Genomic DNA, 26,206 nt, shown 5'->3' with positions numbered 1-26,206 from the left:
ATGTTGGCTTGCATCCTAGATGGCTCAATATCTATGTCCAGATGTTTAATGTGATTGCAGATCCACTCTCCTTTAGTAATTATATGTACAGCAGCACACTTTAAAATCAATCAAATATATTTTCTAAAAAGTAAATGGCAGTACTGTGATGGCTGGGAAGACAAGATTGTGATGGTAGAGGCCAAGATAGGATTGTGGTTGCTGAAGGGGAGACACAGGAGCGTGCTGAAAAAATAATACTCTGCTTTTCAAACCATCCCTCCATTGAAGAACACAGAACAATAAGGTTATATGGGAACCGCTGCCACATGTCTCAGTGGTATTCCTCAGTCAGTCTAATGCCAGTTAAGTACATTGCACACGTAAGAGCCTATCTTTAATTTCTTTATGTCTGAGAAAACCCCTTTAAAGGTTATTACTCAGAAAATGTATTTTTTTAATTACATTTCCTGGTTGCATCCAATACACTTGATTATCTTCGTTTTCTGCATCTCTTCAAGTTTAGAATTTACAGCAAATGGTGATGAATCTGACTTTGTGCAACTGGACACTACTCTCCTTAGAATCCTACAAGATGAGACTTTGCACCAAGCGTGAGGTCTTTGGTTGGCAAGATGATCCCAGGCGCAGAAAGAACTCTGAGACGTGCATATGAGACTTCTGCACAAGAGCTCCTGTGGTGAATGTACAACAATATTAATCCCTCCTAGGCTTACAAAAGTATAACCTAATCACTACTCACTAGGCCTGTGCATTTCATATTGGAGGGAGAAGGGAAGAAGAAGGTGGCTGGTGTTTGGGGTGGGAGGAGAGATGCAAGCACAGACCTCTTAAATATGAGAAATGCTATCTTCAAGCCAAATATTAAACAGTGTTTCAAACTAAGCCTAGCAGGCCTTAAATATGATCTGCAGCCAGCATATGTATAAGGAGGAGGAGCAGGTTAGGAGTAGACCAAAACCCTACTTATGCAGATTAGCCCAAACCTGTTAACTCTCTTGATGGTCAAGGGAATTATTGATGATATTCCACATATTGTATCTTTGTTCCGTAATCATTAGATCTGCTCATGTATTGTCACCTTGCTGACGCGGTTATACATGCCACATTTTAGAAGTTTGCAATCACAAATTTAATGACGACCAATGGACAAAATCTCAGAGCGCTGTTATAGACACCTACCAGTTCGGTAAGGGTGGGTGATTCCATAATCAGGATAATCTAGGAAAGAGTGGAGTTTGTGTATAATGTTATAGATCACTTTCCAAGCAGAGTCCCAATAAGAGTGTAGGTCATTGCAGGTAAAGAGCATCTGCTGTATGGAACCCACATCGAGGTCACAGAACCCACATACAGGGCCGGTCTTACAACAGATTGCACCCCAGGCGGGAAGCATCGTTGGCGCCCCTCCTCCCCCGACCTGTGATCTCATGCATGTGTCATGGGCTGAGCAGTGGGAGTGGGGACTATGAGTTAACAAAATTGTCAATGCTGGCATCTGCTAAATTTCATGAACCTCAGAAAACAGCAATAAGAGGGTCAAACCCGAACAGGCATGGTTATGTTAGTCTGCTTTTGCTCTTCATTTTTAGTAACACTGACCAGTTTGCTGCTGTGACTCAGGTCAGAGAATCGACAATTTCAGATCTACACTAATGTCATTCGTATGACCTCAAACCTTTAGCCACTCTTAAAAGGTGATGAACTGGTCTTGAACAGTGTTACTCAAACCTCCAAGAGCAAGCACCAGCAACATACCCACAGATAGCTGTACAAGCCCGTCTATCTCAGCATTAAAATACATGCATTTATACAATATGTATTGCATCAAATATTTCACGGGAAGTTAAATATATTTAGGAGGGACACACGTAAACAATATCAATACTCCATGTGAGTGGTAAAGTCTACTTGAAACATATGCAGAGAGTTAACATGCATGTACAATTCAACATAGCTCCCAATGTTAATGTTGGAGAGGTGGCGTTCTAAAATTATGACATTACAATGAGGACTTTATATTGAAACACACTGCAGTGCATTACCGCGGAAGAAAAATGGCAGTTCGAGTATTGGGGTTTGTTTCACTCATGCTTGTGAACTCTCCAAATTCTTAAATGTTTCCTTCATGATCACTAATTTTAGCTCCCGACAGCACCATGAAACTGTGAGATCACAAAGAAAAATGATGCCTACCATCCCAACATAAAAACAAAAACAATCAAATTCTTAAAGGGTGGAAGATGACCGTTTCTTGGGACTCGTTAAGTTTACTTTTTGCAAATTACTAGTCACATGCTGCTTGAATAACAGCGGCCCTTGCACATTGTGCAGTGTGTAGACAAATTTTATTTCAAGGGACTTGGAGTACTGCGGGTATCAGCGGAAGCATCTCCATTGTACCCCAAGCCTAGTGCGCTTTGCCCTCCACCCTCACCCCCCAGCCTTGGGCCCTGCGCTTTTTCACATTCTCCATTATGGTAAAGAACATTGTCCCGAGCTTGGGAGAGAAATGGACTATGCAGAAGGAGCTGCCTCCCCAGGGTGTGTTTAGCTGCTGGTGTATCAAATGCAGAAATGGGCGGCATCAAGAGCCCCACGCTCTGAAACATCTTTTGGGCACTGGTTGGTCAAACGACAGAAAGTGTGAGCTGGTGATTCCCCAACACTTGAACCATTCTTTAGAGGCCTGGCTTCGATTAATGTGGCGTTAGCTAGTCATGGCCATATCCCAGCGTTTGTGTTAAAGGAGATCGGAAGCTGCACCGTGCAGGGTATTTTAAAGGCCATGAATTGATGCTACAGCATGTTGCCCCCAATGGAACAAAGAAAGTGAAGCATGCATCCTACAAGTCTGGGTATTTGCATTATACGGAAGACGGGCCAACCGTCCACGGGGATGGTTTCTACTGTAGTTGCTGAGTCGCTTTCCCAAGCCAGATGCTGTGCAGACTTCGCTCAGCTTTTGGTCCAGCGCCTGCATCCATCCTTCACACCATCATTCACAACGTGCGTTCGTGTAGGTGTTTATCTTGTTAGACTAGACTGATTGCTATTCCAAAAAAAAGAAGCACAACAACAAAGAAGAGTATAAGACAAGTCTGAGCGAACAGTGAAATGAATGAAACTCTTGCACTAACATAAAGTCAGAAGTGCATGCCCAGGAAAGAGGGAACGACGAACAATATGCTTGGGAGCAGGAACTAGGGGGGCGTAGTAACCCCCAAACTGGCCCAAGCGTGGTACCGGCCCCCAGGGCATCGCCCTGGAAGTGATTTTGGGCCGGCCAACGGACCGACCAATCCAACCCCGCTGGAATGTGCAACTGACTAAGATCTGATGACGGTGACACTCTGCCCAGGTCTTCCGAGAACCGGCCTTTTGATCTCCTGAGGAGAGTCCACCACCAGTGCTCGCTTCCTTTTTCATGACTACTTGAGCCTTGAGAAAAGTGTCTAGCTTTGTGGCATCCAGAGGCTGTTCTTGGATGGCCCAGTCATCTCCGCAATAACATTTTAAAATAAATAAAACGCCTATGCAGCAATAGGCCTCACCTACGAGGACGGGAGCAGGAGGAAAGAAGTGTGCTTGCCTCGGCAGGCTGTAGTTACTGACAGGTTTCCTGAAACAAGGACAATCAGTGAGGGCGGGATGCAGAAGCTGTTTGTATTTGCTGATTCTGCTGCTGCTTGGCCGTGTGTGCTTGTGATGGGAACAACTTCAGGATTTAGTGACCCACTTGCTCCTCTTTTCTGTAATGGCCAGGGCCGACAACACCAGCCAGCCCCAATCGATCCACACTTCAGTGTCAGTGCGCACCCATAGCCTGGAGGAGGGCACACCGCAAGTGCGCCCATGGGCCTGGCTGGCGCCAGCAGTGCCAGTGCCACCTGGGGCCGGGGGAAGGTAATAAAGCAACAAATGTTGCTAATTTATTTGCCAATTGCCTTGCCCTGCCCAGCCTGAGGGCTGAGGCCAGGCCTGTTTCTTGGACTGGACGAGGTGGGCAACTGCCTGGGGTGCAATAGCCCCGGGGGACGCAATTGCCCCGGTCCCTGGAGCCTCTGGAGGGGATGGAATTCCCCAGTTTGTGGGGTGGCGCACTGACATGGGGAAAGTTCCGCAGGTCAGGTGCTGGCGCTGCCCCTTCCGACTGTAATGTCACGTAGTAAAAAAGTACTACGTGACATTACAGAAGTCAGAGGCTCCCTCTGACCTCTTTTGCGCCACTTGGGGTGGGGGCCTAAGCACACCAATAAAAACACTTTCGGTCCCACTGCAGCTAAAACCAGCCCTTCCATCACAATGCCGACAGGAAACTGCTAATGGTGGATCATTAGTCACTAAATGGTTTCGTGCTTGCATTGAGATGGGAGGGGAGGTGCAGTGGGCTGTGGAGAGTGTGCGTGCCTTGCAGGGACACACCATGGGCCCCGACCCATTTGGGCCCATGGTGAGTCCCTGCAAGCCCAGAAAATGGCCAAAATAATAGTTTAAAGCAGCGCTATTTCTTTCATTCTGCTTCTTTTCCAAACTATATATCAATTACACTTTAAACCACTTCCATGGCACTGGTGATGAGTTACTTCACTATGCGGATAATAGTTTTGACCAGTGTTGCTGAGTAAATATTCTTTAAGCTATGAACCGGTCTATTTATTTATTTATGCAATGTTTGTCGGGTACATGGAAACGGATAATTTATTTATTTATGCAATGTTTGTCGGATACCTGTATCCGACACACATTGTATAAATAAATAAATGTGCAGGTACCCGACAAACATTGCATGAATAAATAAATAATCCTGGTCCATGTATCCTTACAACAGTCAAGACTTTACAGTATCAAAGCATAACCCTTGATTCCCATTCAAAGAATGTTAAAGTGATTGTTTATTGGGTTCAGGTGTCTCCTTGTGATTGCCCTTTTGGCTTAGGTTGCCTCCAAACCCCCTTCAGCATCTTGTGTTCTTTGTTGGTTGTATATACTGCATTCATGGTCTCTTGGTTGGCGTGCCAAGTCCTAATTATCTGCAGCCTAAGTGGGACTGGGGCATAAAATTGGCTTGGGCACCAGTGAAAAAGTGGCTCACCGTTGCAAATGGCAATACATTCCTTGTGTGACAGACTGTTTGACTTTGGGTAGGAGTTCCTTAACGGTGTAGTTTGGGAATGGCGCGCAGGGTGCAGTGGGAGTGGTGCGCAGGGTGCGGTGGGAGTGGTGCACGTGGTGCGGCGGGAGTGGAGTATGGGGTGCAGTAGGAGTGGCGCATGGGATGGGGTGCCGGGGAGCGCATTCCTAGTGTTTAGCCCTGGGCACCAAATAGACTAGAAACTGCCCTGGCCGAGGCCACAGCCTGCAGCAGTTCCAGTGGTAGAATACACGTGTAACACTTTTGTTTCCTAACATTATAAAAATGAACAAGCACATTCACTTTTATAATTTTAGGAAATGAACGTGTCGTGTATTCTAGCACTGCCCTGCCTGAGGGCAGAGGCCGCATCTTGCAGCAGTGCCAGTGGTAGAATACACGTGTAACACGCTCGTTTCCTAACATTATAAAAATGAACAGGCACATTCACTTTTATAATGTTAGGAAACGAACGTGTTACACGTGTATTCTAGCACTGTGGACTGCTGGTGCAGCGCCCCCTAGAGGCTGACTGACGTCAGGCAGCCGCCTGGGCTGCCTGACGCAAAGACCGGCCATGCCCACATATGTCCTGATCAGGCAACTTCAGTAGGTGCAATTTCAACGGAGTCCAATGAATTCTGAGCCTCACCCAATACAATGTGACATTGATTCTGTGGTAGAGGAAGCGGTCCTTTCTTTCTAATCTCACATCATATGTCGTCTATTAAGGAGCAAATTTAATGACACTCCCAATGGGTTGTAGATTTAAGGGGATTCACTGTTTCCATTGAGCATAAGCACTTAATTTATACCCTTGTGACATTTCCGGTCAGACATTAAGTGGGGGTATATGATAGGACTATTTGCAGTGAGTAAATCAAAGTTAAAGCAGCCCGTTTGAAGTGTGGCATCATTCGCCTTTTGTAGCTGAAAGTAATGCAATCATGCACTGTCATTTAAGTAAAAATGTCTTTAACCTTAGAAAAGGGTTCAATAGAGGAGCCAATAAAGCATGGCCAAACCAAGAGCAGGCCTTTGTAGATCGATTTCGCCCATTTCATTGAGGTTTACCGTAAGGATCCTTGTCAAGAAGCAACACATTGTAGATGTGTTTGCTTCAATAGTTTCTAATCTGCCCCACCATGGAAGATAAAACGTGTTTCATTTTTGAATCGGGAAATAAGTATCTTCTAGAACCTGACCGATGTTGGATGTCCTAGTGAGGGAGCAAACCCAAATGATTTCCAATGGCAGGTAAGACGTATTGTTGGGTTTGCAACGAATTGACTTCTGCCCTGCAGGAGTACAGGGATGAGTAGAAGCTAAAATATCAACTCAACCCTCATGCTTATATAAACTAAGCACAAACACAATAATGAAGGTAAAAGAGGCAAAGTTCAGATATACCTCCTTCACCTTTTGTGGTAATGCGGGCCGAGGGCAGGCTATGCTATTAAGAGGGGTGTGAATGTGATCGGGTAGTGACCCAAACAGCACAGAAGCACAGTCCAAAATAAAGGGAATGTCCAATGAAGGTTCTATACAAATATATTTACTTTAATCAAATACACCATCTGCAAAGTAACTAAATAGAAAACACTGTACAAAACTGACCCCTGTGAAAAGAACAGAGAAGATGTAAAAGAAAGAAAATCTATCACTCTGAGCATGAATACAGAGGTGATGAGAAAATTATAAACCACAAAAAGGATGTGTCTTTAGATGTAAATGCTGCGCAGGTGACCTAACTAGTCTCTAGGGCCCAAAAGGGACTGTTATTGGCTGATGGCACCTTGTCTTGGGTATTTGGATGGTTAACAGGATCAAAACGTGCTTTGAGTAGTGATGCGAGTGGATCGTGCTCAGTTCTGCTATGTTGGATTGTATGTGCCCAAGTGGCAACCAGTTGTGGAGAGGGTTTGAATGTGGTAGCTCTGTGCTGTTCGAAGACTGCTATCAGTGAAGCAGATTGGGGCACTTACCAGGATCTGTTTGAGGTAGTCAGTTGTAACTGCTGGGAAAGATCGATGAGTGACACTCCAGTGGTTCGAGTGGGCAGATGGCAATGGTTTGAAACAGTGATCCTTTTGCTCCAGTGTGTGGTTCACCGAAGATGCAGTCCTAGGGCGAGTCTTGTTGAGTCATGGCATAATCCCTGGTACGAGTCAGTAAATGACTGTCTAGTGGTTCGAGTTGAGCCCTGGTGTCAAGTGGTTGATTAGAGCCTAGCAGGCAATGGGTTCAGCAAGGACACGATGCAGCGTTGAGCGGGTTCAAGATGCAGGCACTGTTGTTCGAGCGGCAAAAAGCAACACTGGTGGGATCCCACAGTGTGGAACACGACTTGACATCAGTTTAACCGGTTTTGAGGTGGCAAAACTGGGACCGTTACCTGATCTTGTACTCCAGATGCTGTGAGACCCACTTCAGGGGCTCAAGGACAAAATAAGTCCTTTCAGGGTCTGCTCTCCCAGCCTTGGGAGATTCTGTTGCACAGCAAGTCACCCCCAATGTGCCCTGGGAGTGTAAAGGGGGTCAGAGCTCTCATCTGCCTTAGTCTGCTCCTTCATCACCTCAGAGGTTGAGGGTTTTGGAAAGTGCAACTCTTCCAAAAAGGTCCAATGAATCCTTCTCAGGTGTTTGTTCCAGAGTGATTAAAAAAAGTGGCAGGAGACACCTTCTTTTAAAAGTAAAAGTCCACAAGTGATTGGACTAAAACTATTGCGCCTTAGGCGTCTAATCCCTTTTCTTGGAACCAGTGGACATTGCCTTTTGACATTGCACCCAAAGTAATTTGTTCTACAGGAAGTGGAGGGGACAGGAAAGGAGATAGAGGTAGGGAAATAAAAGATTGTAGAACCTTTCCTCTAGTTGCTGAGAACCCACTTTGCCTACACCAACCCCACCTTAATAGAAGCAAAGGCCTCTGGTGTGGAGCTACTTCTGTGTGAATGCAAGTGCTCCTTTGATCCATGTTGCCAGGCTAGCTTCCTGTGGACTCGCTGTCTCTCCGGGGATGGGTTACTTGCCCTCACAATGAAATCAAAGAGAGGTACTCCACAGGGCTACCAGTGTAGAGAAAGCCCTGTCTGGGGAAAATACACTTACCACCTTTACAGATGAGCTAGGTTCACAGGGCTGACACAAGTGTGATATAAAAATACGGTGGCTGTAATAAATATGAGACTACCATCCACCATACCCTAACCAGTTATGGCTTTCTTTAGGGGTTATTCTGCCACCAGGATTCTAGATTTATATTTATGAGTTTGGGTACATGGGTGCATGTCCTAAATGCAGCCCCTGTGCCGCAGAGACTGGGGTGTCACTGCAGCTGTCAAATAAGCACTTGTCTACACTGAACCTGCACTGTGCCACTGATAGAAAAGGTTCTGCAGATCAGAATACTGATTCAGCACGGCACAAGTATGCACTATGCTTTTGGCATGGTGCCTTTGAAAGGGGAATGTGGAATTACCCACCTCATTTTATTAAAAATTAAAAATCCCATGGCTTCTACACTGTTGGAAGCAAGACAATGCAGCGCAATACATGTTCGAATCCCCATCCTGTATTATAAAAGAGCAAGTATAATGACAATTCCTCACATGGTAGAACCTCCGTTTTATCTCAATTTGCTTTGGAATCTGATATATCACCATATTCATTCATTATTGTCATTAAACCAGGGATAGAATTGCTGGGAACTGTAATGTATACAAGTACATCTTCGGCATAGGTCAAAACTTTAACTGTCTGGCATTTAATTGTAATCCCTTGAATACTGGGCTCTCTATGGATTCTCTCAAGCAGGAGTTCAAGGGCCAAGGATATTTAGAATTGGTGATAGTGGGCAGCCCTGCATGGTGCCTTGGATCAATTGGAAGACATCAGAGAAGGTATCAAGAATATGGACTTTGAATCATGGTTCAGAATATAGACATTTGATCATAGTAATAAATTGGAAACCAATTCCCATAATTCTAAGCAACTCAAAGAAATAATCCCAGTCAACTCGATCAAAGACTTTTTGAGCATCCCTAGCAACAGCTTCCCTTGGTCGATCTTTGGTGCTTGCGTAATAGAGAAGGCTGCAAAGCATGCACGGTTTTCTGATGCGTGGTGCCCTTTGCATAACCAACTTCATCAACTGCAAATAAACCTGCAAGAACAGTATTTATGCTGTATGCAAGTATTTTCTCCAGTACTTTGCTCTCATAGATCATTAGAATGATTGATCAGTAATGTATAACCTGAAGGGGATCCTTATCCGGTTTGAGAAACACTATCAGTTGAACATGCCCCTAGATATCTTGCGATTTAATCGTCTATAAACAGCTTCCGAAGCAGGGGTGTGAGAATGTAAGAAAATCTCAAATAGAATTTAATAGGTTTAAAGAATGGAGGGGGTGTCTGTGATAATACCCACTATATTGTTGGGGTAGAGGCACAAAGACACCCCAGCCAAGACTCTCAATTGGTAGCACTGGGCAAACAGCCAAGGCTGAGACTCAACGGAGGTGAGGCAGGCTGGTTCTTAGGTACAGTAAAGCCCCCACAAAGCAATGTCCCCACACTGTTATGTGCTACTCTAGATCTTTTATTAACTAACATAAAGGTTATGTGGATACATACAAATAAATAAGACTCACTTTGCATTGTGACATTCTACTGAAATAGTCAACACAATATATACAGTTCTATGTGGTAAAACAGTTACTCTTAGTTCAGCAATAATGCCCCGACTGGTAATAGTTATTAAAAAGCATTAAAATTACTAAACACCGTTTAACCCTACAGACATAATTGTAGACATGCGCTAATACTTAAGAGCATTGGCAGAATAGTTTTCAGAGTAATAAAATGCAATTCTGTGTGGATACCCGCCCCCGTATTGGGCAACCTGTAAGAAAAGGCAAGTTATACTTTGCTTTCATGTCCAGTCCTTATGTGTTCATTGTCTGCTTTTGTTTCTACAGATCCCACCACCCCAAAGTACCTAGGAAGCATCAGGAGAGCAGGACTCGAGGTGAATCTAGGACACCTGGAAGGACCCTGAGGGAGGAAGCCCCTCTTCCATGTCCCAGTACCTTGTGTGCCATGGAAGGCAAAGTGGTGGAGTTTCTCAGGTTCACTCAGCGATGCCCCATGAGGATGGAGCCCCCCCCCCCTGCAAAAAGTAATCACTGGGTAATTGCTGCTGAGCAGGAGAAGGGAACAAAGCAGTGTCGGAAAGGCAGCAGTGAAGGTCTATCACAGTGGTCTCCTTGGCTGGGTTGCTACACTGGTTGTGGATGTCCCATGAAGCTGAAACTCACTGTGGACCTCAACAATGTTTGGGAGGTGAGGGCGAGTCCTTTGGTTTTGTTTTCATCAACCTTCAATGGCAACCGGTGCAGTGGCACCAGTAGGTGTCTGGTCTCGGTAATTCGCATTTGGCCGCTGTTCGGTTCTTCGGTGCTGCAGCTTCAGCACGGATGACGGTATGGCTTCTGGCAACTTGGCTTGAACACTGGATGTCTTTGCTAGCCACCACCACGTTTGGACCCTTGGGACTCATTCGTTGGTTCGGATTGACGGGAAACTCACTGACTGCCACTTCTCTGCAGGTGGCGACACTGGACTTCCTCAGCCATGGAAAAGTGTATAGATGTTGTGTCTGCAATGTCACGTGAAGATTTCTTTGCTAAAATGAAACTTGGCAAGCTCCATGTGTCGAGCAGAACTATGCCAGGCTACCCCCTCTTCTGGGTCAGACACTGCAATCTGGCTTTCCAAAGTTGACAGACAGCCGCTGGACCCTGGACTGTGCTGGTGGACTTCTTGGGCTGAAGATGTCCAGACACTCTTCTTCTGAACCCACAAAGATACCTCTGCAGGAAGATAGACACTCAGGACTGCCTTCCAGGACACTTTGGATGAAGAACAGCAGTTGCATGATGTCCCCTCTGTGATGAATCCGATGATGTCATCACTCCTTTCCCTGGGGTAGTCTCTCCCTATGTGCCCAGGGGATGGCAAATGCTCCCTGGTCCTGACCCTGGGGGCGGCTATTTCAGGGAGGACCAGCTGGGGGGAGGCGACCCTCGGCAGAATGACATGACATCAGTAGAGGATATCACATGCCTCCATTCCCTTGTGCAGGTGTTCCCTCCATTCCTCATGCCTTCATGGCATACTGTAACACTCTCAATTACTTAATAGACCCACACTTAGTATTCACCAAGCTGACACAAAGGCCAGTATATCAATTACTGAGACAAGGAAGAGACAGGGAGCAGTAATGATCATGCTGAATAAGATCTCATACCAGCTTCCTCAACATCATATAAAGAAGGATGTGGTAACCACTGAGATGAGGAAGAGGAACAGAGTAATGAAGATCACTAATACTGGTAAGCCCACAATGCGGTCCAGTCTTTGGAGATTATTCAGTCATGCTGGGAAGTTTGAAACCAGCACAGGTGACAGCCAGCAGAGAGAGCTGCAGAAGGTGTGCTGCACAGCGACTTGCACGAATACCAACCAGTACAATGGCGAAGAGGACACCACGGGAAACTGTGTTACGGCTGATCCAAACAGTGGAAGAGAAAACCGGAATGCAGTTGGCTTGGCGCCCGAGAGAGAAAGCCAGCGCATGCTGCATAAAGCAGAGAATTACATGGCGAAGGCTAGCAGCTGACTGGGCGCACACCGAGTCAGCAACACAGATGAAAAAGAAATCGAAGAAGCGCAAGGGACACTACAAGCACCCAGTAATCCCAGGGAAGGCTGAAGGGTTACCGCATTATCTAAAAGTGTGCGCTGCTTCATAAAAACAACACAGGAACAACATGAAGAGGTTTACACACCTGTAAACCATGCCACAAACGGGTCGCTGAACCTATATCCCGAAGAGACAGATTTGAGAAAGAAAGTCAAATAAATACTAATGGACCTGGAAAAGGGGCAAAATACCATTTTATGGAAAAGATAGCTATTATTGAAACGAACATTGTTACACAAGGAATGATACAGCAACGTTGGGCTAATATCATTTCATTGATAAAAGGGAAAAGTAAACTTGTGACAGTCCTGGCAGGAGAGTATACCAGGCCGAGTCAAATGGGTGTAAAGGCTAAAGTGTAAAGTGTGTACAGAAGGAAAGAGAATATCAAAGAAGACACATGCCTTTGATAATGTGAATTATCAAAGGCATGTAAACTTGTGACAGTCCTGGCAGGAGAGTATACCAGGCCGAGTCAAGTGGGTGTAAAGGCTAAAGTGTAAAGTGTGTACAGAAGGAAAGAGAATATCAAAGAAGACACATGCCTTTAATAATGTGAATTATCAAAGGCATGTCAAAATCTCGTATCCGGAAATCTGCACCTTATAGATATGTTTAAAGGAATGAGCTATCCCATGCCATCAAGCCTGTATTATGTGCACTGTGGATTATCCGTCTACAGCTTTTTTATGCATATTCGAGCAAAACCATTCAGAAGGTATAACATAAGATCAGTAAAAAAAAAATAACCTGCTCATTAAACCTAAATGTGTGCAAAAAAAAAAAAAAAAAAAAAAAAGGATAATGTGAATTGCTATACGAGTGAAGTAGAGCCTGGCAGTATAGTATACCAGACAACTTGCAAGTCTGGGACCCGTACCCAAATTCTAATACAGTAAAGAAGAGAGTCCCCAGGAAGTCACATGCCCTTAGGAATTTTACCCTAGCTGAAACCTGAAGAGAAAACCTGCAGAAGGGAGTAATTCCCCAGAACGGAGAAGGAGCTTAAACATTCTTTGTTGGAACTTTTGTTGTTGTGGAATCTGGGGAAGGAAGCCATTTTGCCCAATTGGAACTTTTTGACTTTGTGTTGAATTTGTGCACCTTGAGATCCAAAAACAATATCCTTTGCACCTTAGAGTTAGTTTTAGAGTGAAAGGGCCAGAATAGGATTTCAGACACAGGACTTATTTGTGCTTTGGACATCTTGATGAAGGACAGACCCATTAGTATCGGTTTAGGCAGGGAAATACCTCCAAGATTAGGGATAGTGAGGCCTTTTGCAACCCCTTTTATCATTTCAAATAAAGGTTTCTAGCCAAAACCATGAGTCATCTGGGTCCGCGTCTCATTCCTAGCTCCTCGCACTTTGTAGCTACTGGAAGATGTTACCTGTCCAGGTCCTCGCTTGGTCAGTCCTTGAATCAGTACAGCAGCCTTTGGATTTCTTGAAGAGTTGCAGCCACAGATGACTTCTTCCAGCTGGATTCAGGATATAATCTTCCAAGCTTCTGACTTTGACTTGCAGCTTCTGGCACAGAGGTGAGTGAAGGGTCTTCTGTTATATACAAATCCCCCCCATTCACACTAGGGCATTCATCATGTAGCACCTAATCAGGCGCCCAGGCATTCAGGCCATTCACCCTAAACCAGACACTCAAAACAGTAGATGTGAATTGGGGGCAAATCCCAGCCTTTCAGAGCACCCACTGCATTTACTCCAGTTTCTGACAGGGCTGGCTCAAGCAGACCACAGACATTGTGACACACAACCAAAACCAGACACCAACAACACAGAACATGATTTGACTCCTCTCTCCATTCAGTCAGGTCCCACCCCTTTGGTGTACCCAAAGGAAGCAGTACCTGGGATGGCTCCTACCAGTCTAGCAGGGGCAACCCCAGAGCTCTCTATGGTCCTTCCACCCAACATCCAATCAGGGAGAAGGGGAAACAAAGCCAGGGGTTCTCAGGACTTTGAGAAACAAGAGGCAAAGGCAGAAAGTCATGTGGCTTTCAGTGGCCATCTTGCCTTTGTTCAGGAATCCATTGATTCCTATGGCAGGGCCTCGGCATCCCGTACTAGGTCAAAAGACCTTTTTCTTTTTTACAAAAGGAAGAAAGGCTGATTTAGAAAGACCACACCATGCCTGCATGGAGCAGACTTTATAAATCAAACTGTCATGCCCCTGCCACACACTACTGCACACAGGGTCCGACAGGCTCTGTGAGCCCCAGCAGACTCATTGTGGGAGTGAGAGGTAAATTTTTCAACTGTATGTGTGTGTGCTTGTATGTGTCTATGTACGTAGGTGTTGGGAGAGAGCGTTTAGAGGTGGGAAGGGTTTGGTGGGTGGGGAAATGGGAGGATCAGGGGTTCAACCCCCGTTTAATGAGGGAATGAGTTGGAGAGGGTGGGGATGGAGGGGGCAGTATGTAATATTTCAGCATTTTAAAGCCAACACAAAACCAGCCCCAAAAAATCTGTCTTTTTGTGTTTGGGCTTTAAAATATGGAATTATGAGATAGAACCGGGTATCCACAATGGGGGAGACCCAGAGCCACTTCAAAATCAGCATGTAGCTGCCATCAGCCCATATCCTGCTTTGTGGGCAACATACAAGTGCCGAAAAACACATACTAAGTGTGCCAAGGGGTACCCCTATCCATGGGTGTCACAGGCGTAACGCATGGCCTTTGCTCACCAATAATAAAAGTGAAGAACTGCACTGCCAGAGGTCCAGACTGGATTCATGTGGCAGAAAATCATACAGAAAAGCACATACAGGGAAGGAGGGGGAAAAGGACGAGGAAGCCCTGTCCCTCCACAGCATTTCCAGCATCGCAATAGGAAAACCATCAGAGCCCGGAGTTTTTCTTTTTGCTAGAGATTTGGTGGCTGAGGAAATTTCTTCTCATGTTATGTGAAATGTGGCAGTGCTAGTTGTCGTAGAAAGGCAGCAATAGTTTTAGGATGTGTTACTTCTGATAAAAACAGGCAAAACATTTCTGTGTCGGGGAAGAATTTTCCCATCTTAATTTTCAATAGCTGCAATTATGTTCATATTCTTTACATTTTAAGACATTTAGCTAGGAGTTTGCCTCCTCTATCTTTCCTGAAATGTATCTTTGCAATTTATTTTTATAATGAGGACTCCTAGTCACTATTCAGTGTAACTCCAACCTATATTTGTGCATTTGAGGGTTGTTGCTATCACCATATGCTGCAAACCATCCCTCTTCATTATCCGCTTTCAGGTTTATTTATTTCATGCTGTTCAGCCTTTTTAGAATGAGCTATTTTAGGGATGACCATCTCTCTGCAAGGTCTTGTAGGATGCCCAGTTAGTTTGCAGATTAATTTCAGTCAGTGGATTATGTTAATGAAACTACACAGTGGACATGGATAGACATTCTATCCTCCTCTTCAAGCATAAGGGATGGATCAAGGTGCCAATAGTGGCCTTTTCGAGAGAGGTCTCCCAATCGAATATGACTGAGACAGGTGAATGATCAGATATTGACCTTTTGTCTATGTCAGATTGAAGTAGGTCAGGGACCTGGTCACTACTCAGGAGGATGTCATCAATGCAAGAATGGGTATGATGTTGATTAGAAAAGGTGCATTCTATATCTAAAGAGTGCAATATTCTCCAAGCATCCCTTAGGTGTGAGGACTCAAGGGCAGATAAGAGCGTTTTATGACTCTTAGACTTGAAAAAATGCATTGATGGCCACCTGTCTAGATGAGGGTCTAGTGGGAGTTTAGGGTCTCCGGCTATAATCTGTAAATAGTGTATTCAAACCATAGCTTTTGTAAGGGTTCCCAAATGGATGGCTCATCAGCCGTCAACTCATATACATATTCTTCAATGCAAATTCCAGTGTGTGAACTGGGGCAACTGCAACCACAAATCTACCATACAAGTATTCAACTACCTGTGGTATCTGTGGAGTAATATTGAAAACCTCTTTCTCCTAACCACAGGCATGGGAACTTGCTGGGATATCCATTCATTATGTAGTATACAAAATTTAACATCATTAATACGTTTCCTTCCTGGAGACAGAATATATAGCATTTTGCCTTCTTGAATGCAGATAGGATCTCAGTTTGTTTAATGGGATTGGCCATGCCCTGTGTTTTTCATGACATTGGGCCTCATTACGAGGTTGGATATAGCCTTGCCGGTAAAATCGAAGAAAACAGATGGTGGGACAGCAGCGCTCATGGACATCTACTGGGTGTGTGGGGGCCTTGCCTTCACCCAGCTGCCACCACTTTGGAAGGGAGTGTGCACCCTAGTGACTTTACAATCACCAGTATTTGTTGTGCCCCAGACCAAACTCACCACAATAAAAATGAACCCCTTGGTGAAAGAAGTGCACCTTGGGCATCAATGGGCCCAGTGTTCTTTGGGCCTGCAACGTCAACAAATTAATAATTATTTATCACAGTTAAGCATTGACATACTCAACGCCATACCTGAACAAGTTAGGTTATTCAGTAGGATGGCAACATTTGTCTCTTCCCTTCTTGCACCAGGCATGTAGGCAGCAAACACAAAATGGCTGCAGATCACCCACTGTGAGCTGATACAGCTCGCAAATGATGCTGAATGTGGTTTGAACTGAATTAGGAAAGAACTTAGTGCCATCAGGTTGGTCACCCTCTAAAACAGGTATGTCCTGGACTTGTTGACGGCCCTGGAGGGTGGAGTCTGTGCCACAATAGGTAGTTCATGCTGCACGTTCATTCCATCCAAAGATGCTGAAAATAGCTCCCTTACCCAAGCAATGTATAACCTCCATAAATTGCACACTACAATGGAGAAAGATGGTGGGGCCACAGAGCAAGCTTGGTTTACTGGAATGTTTTCATGTGCACCTACATGAATTGGGGATTTCCGTAAAAGTGCAGGTACCCATCCTTGTCCTGCTGATTTTCATCTTTCGCTTCTGCCTGGTGATTTTAGCATGCTGCAAACATGGGGAAGGGGGGATGACCCTGAAGAAGCTCACACTCAAGGAGGGTAGAGCCACTCCCCTTTTGAAACATATGCATAGATAAATGGAATGGCGAGATTGAGCATAGGATGGTAAGGATAGATTGTCTGATTGTCCCCCTACAAACTTTCATGCCCAACACCTGATCAAGATCTATAATAATTAGTTTTTATATAGCGCTACAAACCTGCAGGTATCTAAGTGCTGCAGTAACAGTTGTTATTACTATCCCTCTGCGTGGTACTCAATTTATCAACCTTGGAAGCATGAAAGGCAGAGTTCACCCTTCCGGGATTGGAACATGCGTCAGCAGGCTAAGCACGGATGTCAGAACGAGCGCTCAACTAGCTGTGCTATCTGACCGGCTTCAGAACATTGGGTTGATGGATGTGGGAGATGGAGATAGCTGTTTCCTAACATGTACCCCAGAGAAATATGGCCTGAGTCGAGATAGCTTGCGTAGTGTGTGTAAAGACAGATTCTTGACAAGCCAAAGGAAGCAAGCAGATTAATTAAAGGGGGGAGTGTTGGTATGCAGGTGCAATGTCCAAAACATGAAAGGAAGTGCAGGCTGTATAAATTCAATTAGCATGGAGAGCTGGTCATTTTTAGTATCCGTACTCTTGCCATTTGCTTTTGTAGTTCTGTCCACATGTGAATTGCACACTAGAGAAGATTATATGGTGGAATGAGGGGCAGAAAAAGACATTGTCCATTACACTTAGCATTTAGGCTTATGCCACTCCAAAGGTTTCCTAGCGAGCATCATTCAATAGATTATGCCTTTGCTACATTGAAGAGAATTTGATTGTGCCCCTTTGTATTTGGGAAAGCTTTATTAGTGTTGAGTATATGGCTGAAGGGCCAGGTAGTGCAAGCATTAAGTAGGGTACATATAGATTTTATTTTTGTTCCTGACATTAGATTAGTAAAATAGTTGCGGAGGGCAGATCTTGATGAGAACAAGGCCTGAGTTGAGGAATTGCCAGAATACTGAATCTAACTGTAGTAATATGTGCCCCTTGGGGATTCAGGATAAGTGGGTCCATAGTAGAAAGGCATGGTAGCACAAATAAATCAAATACATTAATTTCCAAAGAGTGAAGCTTCTGCTGAAGTTTTCATGAAGTCATCTTGTTCGCAGGAGATAGTTAGGATGTGTGCAAGGAAAAGCAATATGTTTCAAAACGGGAGTTGCAAAAAGTGTTGCAGAACAACCCACCACAAGGGCTGGGAGCTGTACAATTTGGCTAAAAAAAGTGAGAAAAGGCACCACATTAGGCCTGACAAGGAAAGGAACATCCACGCGTGAAAAGCTGTGCAGATCCGGAAAGAAAGCCGTCAGTCATGGGGATTCCCCGACTCCCACTTTGCTCTTTTGCTACACATGGGTGGACCATTGGCACATCTTAAAACCAAGGTAGGTCCAGCCCAAGACTGCTTCATGCGGACCTATTCACACGGCTTTGGTGTTCGGCCCCTGCTGGCTCATCCCACCCACCTTCTGGCTATCGGGATCTGAGTGCTTTACTTACTGGCTGACTGTTCTGTTTTGAATCCTGCAATTCACCAACTGCCTAACTGTCCCGGCTGACTGACTGACCAACTGACTTAATCCTGACCAACCTTTACAGATTACACGGTATGGATTATAAACTACAGGCAAGAGTTTTTTGTACCCTAATATGGAGTACTGTTACCCTTCCCTCTACCTCTGCACTTGATTCTTCTGGAAAATATGGCCCCCTGTGTCGCCAAAAGGAATACCACTTATGGTCAGTCTCCCGATGACCACCCCTTGCACTTTTACTCTTTACCTCTGAGACATGATGCAACAGAAGTTCTGGGGTAGACGGGTAGGAAGCTGCTGGTGTCCTTGCTGAATAGCAACATGTGTGGAAGAAACCGAGTCTGCACAATGTCATTTTGAAGAGTAGCAATGAACAGAGGCACTTTAAAACAATGCAATGTAATGAATAGTAGACTGACAGCATGTCTCCTTCTAACCTTTGTAACCACCTTCTCAATAGGACACATGGCTACATCAATACAGTTTTAGTTTTTATTATGAAACCACATACAAAAAGAGGCAATTGGGACTCTAAGTCCAGTGGTGGCCCTGGGGGCTTGCCCCCCAATCATGAAGGGGGCTCCCAACTGCCTAACCAGGCTCCCCAAGTTTAATAGATGATCTGTTCAGCCAGGGTACCCATGCTCTTTAGGCTAACCCTAATCTTGAGAGGCCTAAAGACCATAGCCATAACAATATATCTTTCTGAGGGGCTTCGTAAGTGTCCTTCCTCTTTTTAAAGTATTTCACTTCCTCTTCTAACTCTCTCCTAACACTTTTCGCCTCTACTTCTCCCTCTGCCTCTCTAGCCTCCTTACCTCTCCTGGTCTTATCTCTTCAATCACTTCTCTTGTCTCCACTCTCCAGCTCCCTCCTGGTCTCATTCCAACTGTGTGTCTCTCTGGCTATTCTTCTTCCCCTCTTGGTTCTATCACTTTTCTGCACTGTACTCCTAACTCTGCCTCACACCACTCCCTCCTAACTCTCCTTATCTTACTCATTTCACTTTCTTGCTCACTCACTTACACATCTACATACAACCATATTGGTACTACTCACTCAATCCCAACACATGAACTCCACTCTCTCCAACCACATCAAACCCTCCTCCACCTACTGCACACCCTCTCTGATCTCCTGCTCCTCCTTCTGGGACTTGACCAGCTTTCACTGCAGATTGATTCTTCCGGGTTCATATAGCTATCCCCTTCCTGTCTAGATACTTCCTTCAGCCTCCATGTGATTCATAAATCAGCCTTTTACCTGAGCCAATCTCTATCTTGCCTATTCCCACTTCCTCCCCTTATGGGCTGGAAATTCTTCTGTAAGAAACAGTGGACATACTCCAGGCACTCATGATAATCTCAGTAAATAAATGTCAGTGACTGCATAGAAGTCCTTTTACCGTCTGGTTTAGATGTTTCCATATTTGCAGAGAAACGCAAACACAATTTATACACCTACACAACAGCTTACAGAAGTAAGTACTTCCACAGAACAAGCGATCCATTTACTTACAATCTACCAATAGAGGGAGTTACCAAAGGGGATTGAGTTACTGTTTGGGCCCAATCGACCTTTAAAACAAGATAGCCAGCTAAAGACTGGCCTCCACTATACATTAGAGAAGGGTCTAGGGCAGACAATGTTATTAAACCAGCTTTTTCTGAAGAACACTTAATAAATGCATACACAGAATATTAGGCTGCTTTGGGAGCAGTTCAAATAATCAAGAACTATGTTGGTCATGACATTGAATGTCCACCATTCAAAATACTGTTGTACTCGACATCTAATCCTCAAAAATGATATCCCACAAAGCACAAGCTATCCCTTAAATAAAAGCCATAGCAGATCAAGGAGTCATAATATAGCAGGCAACTCTATACAATACAGCCATTCTTACTGTGGTCAAACCAGATGGTATTATCATTCAGTTTTGGATGACAGAATACTCAAATAAACGCACATGTCCGCACACTCACACAAATGCACTGAGGCAATTCAAAATCTTCACAATTCTGGACTGTTGAGAAACTTCCAGAGGAGCATATAGAAAACAGTGTTAGGTTTGGGTAATGGGTTCTTCACACACCATTAGACCCAGCGCGTTTTACCTACACTGCATTCACCTTTCAAGGGAAACATTACTGTATCGAAAGAATTCCCCAAGACTACAGAACAGCCCAGGAACATTCTCAAGTAGAACACAGAGCCTATTCGAAGGCATTCCAAAGTGTTGGCAATAAGTAGATGGAATCTCTTGTACAGATGAAAAATTAAACACCCATCTAGAAAAAGGGGATTTAATCATCATGAAATTGCCTTGCTTCAAAGGACTATGGGCCTCATTACAAGTCCGGCGGTAACCGCGGCGGTAAAACCGCCTGGTTACCGCCGGACTCGTATTACCATTCCGCCTCCGTGATTCCCGGAATTACCGGGGCATTACAACCCCGGTTTTCCGGGAATCACGGAGGCGGAATGGTGTTAATCCCCATTCCCATCGAGTCCTATGGGACTCGATGGGAATGGGGATCATGGAAACACCGGCAGCATCTCGTAATGCTGCTGGTGTTTCCTCGTCCGCCTGCAGGCGGGCGGTGTTAAACCCGCCACATCACCTCCCGCCTGCAGGGGTCGGACTCGGGCGGTCCGGAAACAACAGTGGCGGCGGGTTTACCGCCACCGTTATTTCCGGACCGCCTGGGTCGTAATAAGGCCCTATATATTCAATTTCAAAAATCAAACATTGCACACAAAGAGGTTATATATTTGGGCTTTTCACTGACAGATGAGGTGAGTGGGCACTCTTCACAATTTCTAGAGAAATGTGCACAATTAAAAAACGCCTTCACACTCAGACAGCTTCAAGTATTACTCGGTTTGCTAAATTATGTATGCACGTGCGTGCCTGCCTAGCTATGCATAGTTAGCTCATTAGTGAAACTGAATTAATATACATCAGACTAGAAACCAGAACACACAAACATTCTGCAAAACATTTACAATTAAATGACTCAAACCACTCCCCTTCAATACAAGAACAATGATATGGATTTATAAGTAACATTACTGCCTGGTCGAAAAGCTTTTATATACACAGTTTGTAACTATGAAAACCAAACCAATAGCATAGCAGCCACATGTTTACACAATTCCAGGAAAAAGTACACCCCAGAAGAGAAGTTCTTAACAGCAGTATAGATTATAGTACAGAAAGAAAGGATTCTATCAGCCAACAAAACTATGCACTTGAATACTCCAGTAGATCAGCTGAAAGCAGCCACATGCTCAAGCATCTTGAATGATAAAGTACTATGAATTCAATGGACTGCTATTCAGGCTGCTCCTGATGTCCAGTACGATTACTAGCCGGAGTTCAAGCAAATGTGTGGACTTGAGTGTTCCTAGCAAGTAGAAGTAGCTGTACCAAACATTCCGTTCTTTCCTGAAGTTTTTTTTATTGTGATGGTTCAGAAAATCCAGCAATTAAGACAATATTAACTACTTGGCTGCATGTGCTTCTTTTAAGTGTAATCTGCTGAGTTACAAGGTGTTGTAAATGGTGTTCCGGCAGGTTGTTCCACACAAGCCCACACATATTCTCTCTGATTCAGATTACCTAGTCCGAAATACATCTTTATCCTACAATGGTGGGAACAACATTATTTTGAAGATTCTAAAAGGAAACCAACAGTATCTGAACAGCTTTGGCAGAAGGTTTGGAACATCAAAAAGGTTAATTCTCTAGTTTGGGTAATGCACACTAAGGCACATGCAACACATTTTTAATAGCACCTGTCACAAGCGTTAATTGTCTCATTAATACACTGATGAGGACATACAGCCTGCCTTGATACAAGCTGTCCTAACCTGAAAGGATTCCCAAGGACATGTAACTATTGTCTGAAAGACAACACCATAATAGTCAGAATTCCTAAAAAGGTGGAGACCCAGTTGAAAGGGTACTTCCAAACAAGAAGGACAGATTAACATTAATCTCTGCTGCCTATGCAGAAATGGCTACTGCCCACCTTGGGATATTACCAACTACTCAGCTTTTGTTGGACATATATTGGTGTCATGACCCGGTGAAATTGCCCCTTCTGGACCTCATGGTCATTGTCACAAAGGGCTTGTACTCCTTGTTCCTCCCAACATGGCAGTACCAAGCTACGTGCTACGCACTAGCTTTCACGTCGTGGCACGTACTATAAATTGGTCACGCCCCTGCGGGTCCGCGCATCTCAACGCTATCTTCGGTAGTGACCCGACGTGTGCTTACTCTCTACTTAGTATCCTTTGATCCTCTTACTTCCTTCCTTGCCTTTTATCCTGTTCCTGGATTTCCCCCCCTACTTACTCGTTCATCGCTATCCTGGATACCCTGGAACCACGAACCTCCCGGAACTCTGAACGCGTCCTGCAACCCGACGAGGCTCGGGCGAGCCTATTCAAGACCCGAACGATCTACAGGAAGAGTCCTGCGGCTGAACAAGGGAGATCCCCATCACAGGTGAGACGGGGGGAGATTTACGACAGTCTGAGACGCCAAACGATCAATACGGATTCTACCATGGAGAATGCTATTCAGGACCTAATGCGTGGAATGCAAGAACTTTCCACAGAGATGCAGAATTTAAAAGCCGAGAATGCGGCGCTAAAACAGCTTGTCTTGTCACGTGACTCCGCGAACAAGGACAGCGTATTATTGGGAGGAGTGGTTGATAAATACGACGGTTCAACAAAAACCTTACGTGGATTCCTGGATTCTTGTTTGGTACATTTTACCTTCAAGCCCTACTATTTCTCAACTCGTAGGGCTAAGGTGGGCTTCATAATATCACATCTTTCCGGTAATGCCCTTACATTGGCCACTCCTTTACTCAATTCAGGGGATGCTCTCCTGGATGATTATGAAGGGTTCATCGCGGAACTCAAGACCATGTTCGAACGACCAGAGCTGGTCCACGGTGCTCAAGAGAAGTTACTTGACTTCCAACCAGGATCCCAAGACATGTTGACCTATGTTACCAGATTCAGACAACTAACCAAAGAGGCGGACTGGCCCCTGGAAGCCTGTTTTACCTTGTTTCGCAGAGGTCTAAATGAAGACATTAAGGACGAATTAGCCAGGGTGGCACGTCCTAGTTCATTCCAGGCCCTCCTGGACTTGTCTATGCAAATAGACTTCAGAATCCAAGAAAGAAAGGCCGAAAAGAAAAAGAATAAAGTCTCAATTCAAAGAAACTCCCCAGAGAATACTACAAGGACAGAATCTGCCAAGAATCCGAGCACTGATTCTGAACCCATGCAACTTGGAGCCTTTCGTGGACCAATTTACCCACAGGAAAGGTTAAGAACACACTGGCTTATGCATGTATTGTGCCTCAGATAAACATCTAGTTAAAGAGTGTCCTCAGGATCCTCCCCGACGCTCGGGAAACGCCAGCTCCCGATCCTAAATGGAGCAAGGTTTCGGGAGAGCGATGTTTGCTCCACATCAATTCCATCCTTGAACTCTCCTCGACAAAACAAATTGGTGATATTACAGGCCTTTTTATCGCCATCCAAGGACAAGGTCTAACCCATACTGGCCTTGGTGGATTGCGGAGCAATGGGAGTCTTCATTGATCAAGATTGGGTTAGAAGTCATAACATTCCATATGAAGCAAGAAGTTTTTCACAGCCAGTGGAAGCAATTGACGGAAGACCTCTTTCCTCAGGACCCATAAGTCTGCAAACAAAGGAGATTCATCTTTCCATAAATCATCATCAAGAAAGGATTGTGCTTGACATTATAAAATCAGCCCATTACCCCTTGGTTCTGGGCATGCCCTGGTTACAAAGGCACAATCCATATATTAACTGGACGGCCGGATCCTTATTCCTGGGCTCGGAGTTCTGTATGAACCATTGTTTAAACCTGGATACCTCAGTCACAGCTCCTATAAGTCTACCAAGATGTCCAGAGACACCACTCATGGTTTCCAATATTGTGCAAGTTCCAGAGATCTATCAAGGGTATGCTGATGTATTCTCTACTGCCATTGTTCAAGCCTTACCTCCACATAGACCCGAAGACTGTGCCATAGATACTGAACCCTCAGCAGTGATTCCCTTTGGCAGGATGTTTATCCTTTCAGAACCCGAAAAGAGAGCCCTCCGGGATTACCTAGACACTAATCTTGAGAACGGCACCAATAAGACCTTCAAAATCACCAGCTGGTGCTTCATTGTTCTTCGTTCCAAAAAAGGATACCAAAGAGCTCAGACCTTGCCTGGACTATCGGGGCCTAAATCAATACATCCTGAAAGACAGATACCCACTACCCCTGATCTCGGATATCCTTGAAGCTGTGAGAGGTGCAGTGATATTTACGAAACTGGATCTCCGAGGTGCTTATCATTTGAGCCGTATCCGGGAAGGAGACGAATGGAAAACAGCCTTTAGAACACCCTTTGGTCACTTTGAATACCTAGTCATGCCCTTTGGTCTGACTAATGCTCCCGCAGTCTTCCAGCGTTTTATGGATAGGGTGTTCTCTGACATGTTATTTCTCAATGTTATCGTCTACTTGGATGACATATTGATCTTCTCCAAGGACTCCTTGAAACATGAAGAACATGTAAAAGCAGTACTTCAACGTCTCCGTGAAAATCAACTCTTAGCCAAACCAGAAAAATGTTTGTTTCATGTTACATCAGTTCACTATCTGGGATTTGTTCTTAGTTCAGAAGGAATTATTATGGACTCTTCAAAGGTGAAGGCCATACTGGCTTGGCCCGCCCCAGAATCTGTTAAGCAAATTCAATCCTTCCTGGGGCTTGCCAACTTCTACCGGAAATTCATTCCCACCTTCTCCGAGATTGTTCAAACCATTGTTAATCTCCTGAAGAAAGACGTTCCATTTAATTGGTCTATACCACAAGACAAGGCATTCCAACGCTTGAAAGAAGAATTCACTCAGGCCCCCATCCTGGCCCAACCTGACATAAATCGTCCTTTTCTAGTGGAAACTGATGCCTCCAATTACGCCATTGGAGCAGTTTTAAAACAAGAATCCGATGATAAGTTGGAACATCCCATTGCTTACCTTTCACGGACCCTGACCACCAGCGAGACTCACTACTCAGTTCTGGAGAAGGAGTTATTGGCTATTCGTCATGCCTTCACTGAATGGAGACATTTACTCCTGGGTGCTAAATATCCAGTTCAAGTCTGTACTGATCATCGAAATCTTCAGGTCCTACAATCCATGGAGTGCAGGAACAGTAGACAAGCTCGATGGGCCTACTTCTTTGCTCAATATCAATTTCAAATTTCACATGTTCCTGGATCGCAAAACTTGATTGCCGATGCCCTTTCACGGCGTCCCGACTACGTTCCCTTGGAGGATAAGATCTATCCTAAAATGTTTCCACCCACAATCTTTGTAGCTCAAGCGATCAATCTCCTGGAAGAAATCAGAGCACAAACTCAATTATCTGAACTCTGAAGGACATATCGAAGAAGAATCCCTGGCGTTTGACAATCAAGGAAGGATATTTATTCAAGAACAATTCAGTGGTCATTCCGACAAAAGAACTTCAACAGAAGGTAATGAATCTATGCCATGATACTCTTCACTCCGGCCATCGAGGAGTAACCAACACCTTCCGTCTTATACAAAGACAATTCTGGTGGCCAGGGATGAAGTCCAGTGTAGTTCAATACATCAAG

The 26,206-nt window shown here is 44.7% G+C and overlaps 1 protein-coding gene across 1 annotated transcript in view; it reads right to left on the bottom strand.

The window, feature by feature from the left end:
• Positions 1-26,206, bottom strand: part of LOC138582363 (2-amino-3-ketobutyrate coenzyme A ligase, mitochondrial-like) — a 222,369-nt gene that overhangs the window by 62,856 nt on the left and 133,307 nt on the right. The window lies entirely within an intron of this gene.

The sequence above is a fragment of the Ambystoma mexicanum genome, chromosome 3q (assembly GCF_040938575.1).
Source record: "Ambystoma mexicanum isolate Mex_15411 chromosome 3q, UKY_AmexF1_1, whole genome shotgun sequence".
In the NCBI taxonomy this organism is placed as follows: Eukaryota; Metazoa; Chordata; class Amphibia; order Caudata; family Ambystomatidae; genus Ambystoma; species Ambystoma mexicanum.
Note: the sequence above shows the minus strand (reverse complement) of the source record. Positions and strands in the feature narration are given on the sequence as shown.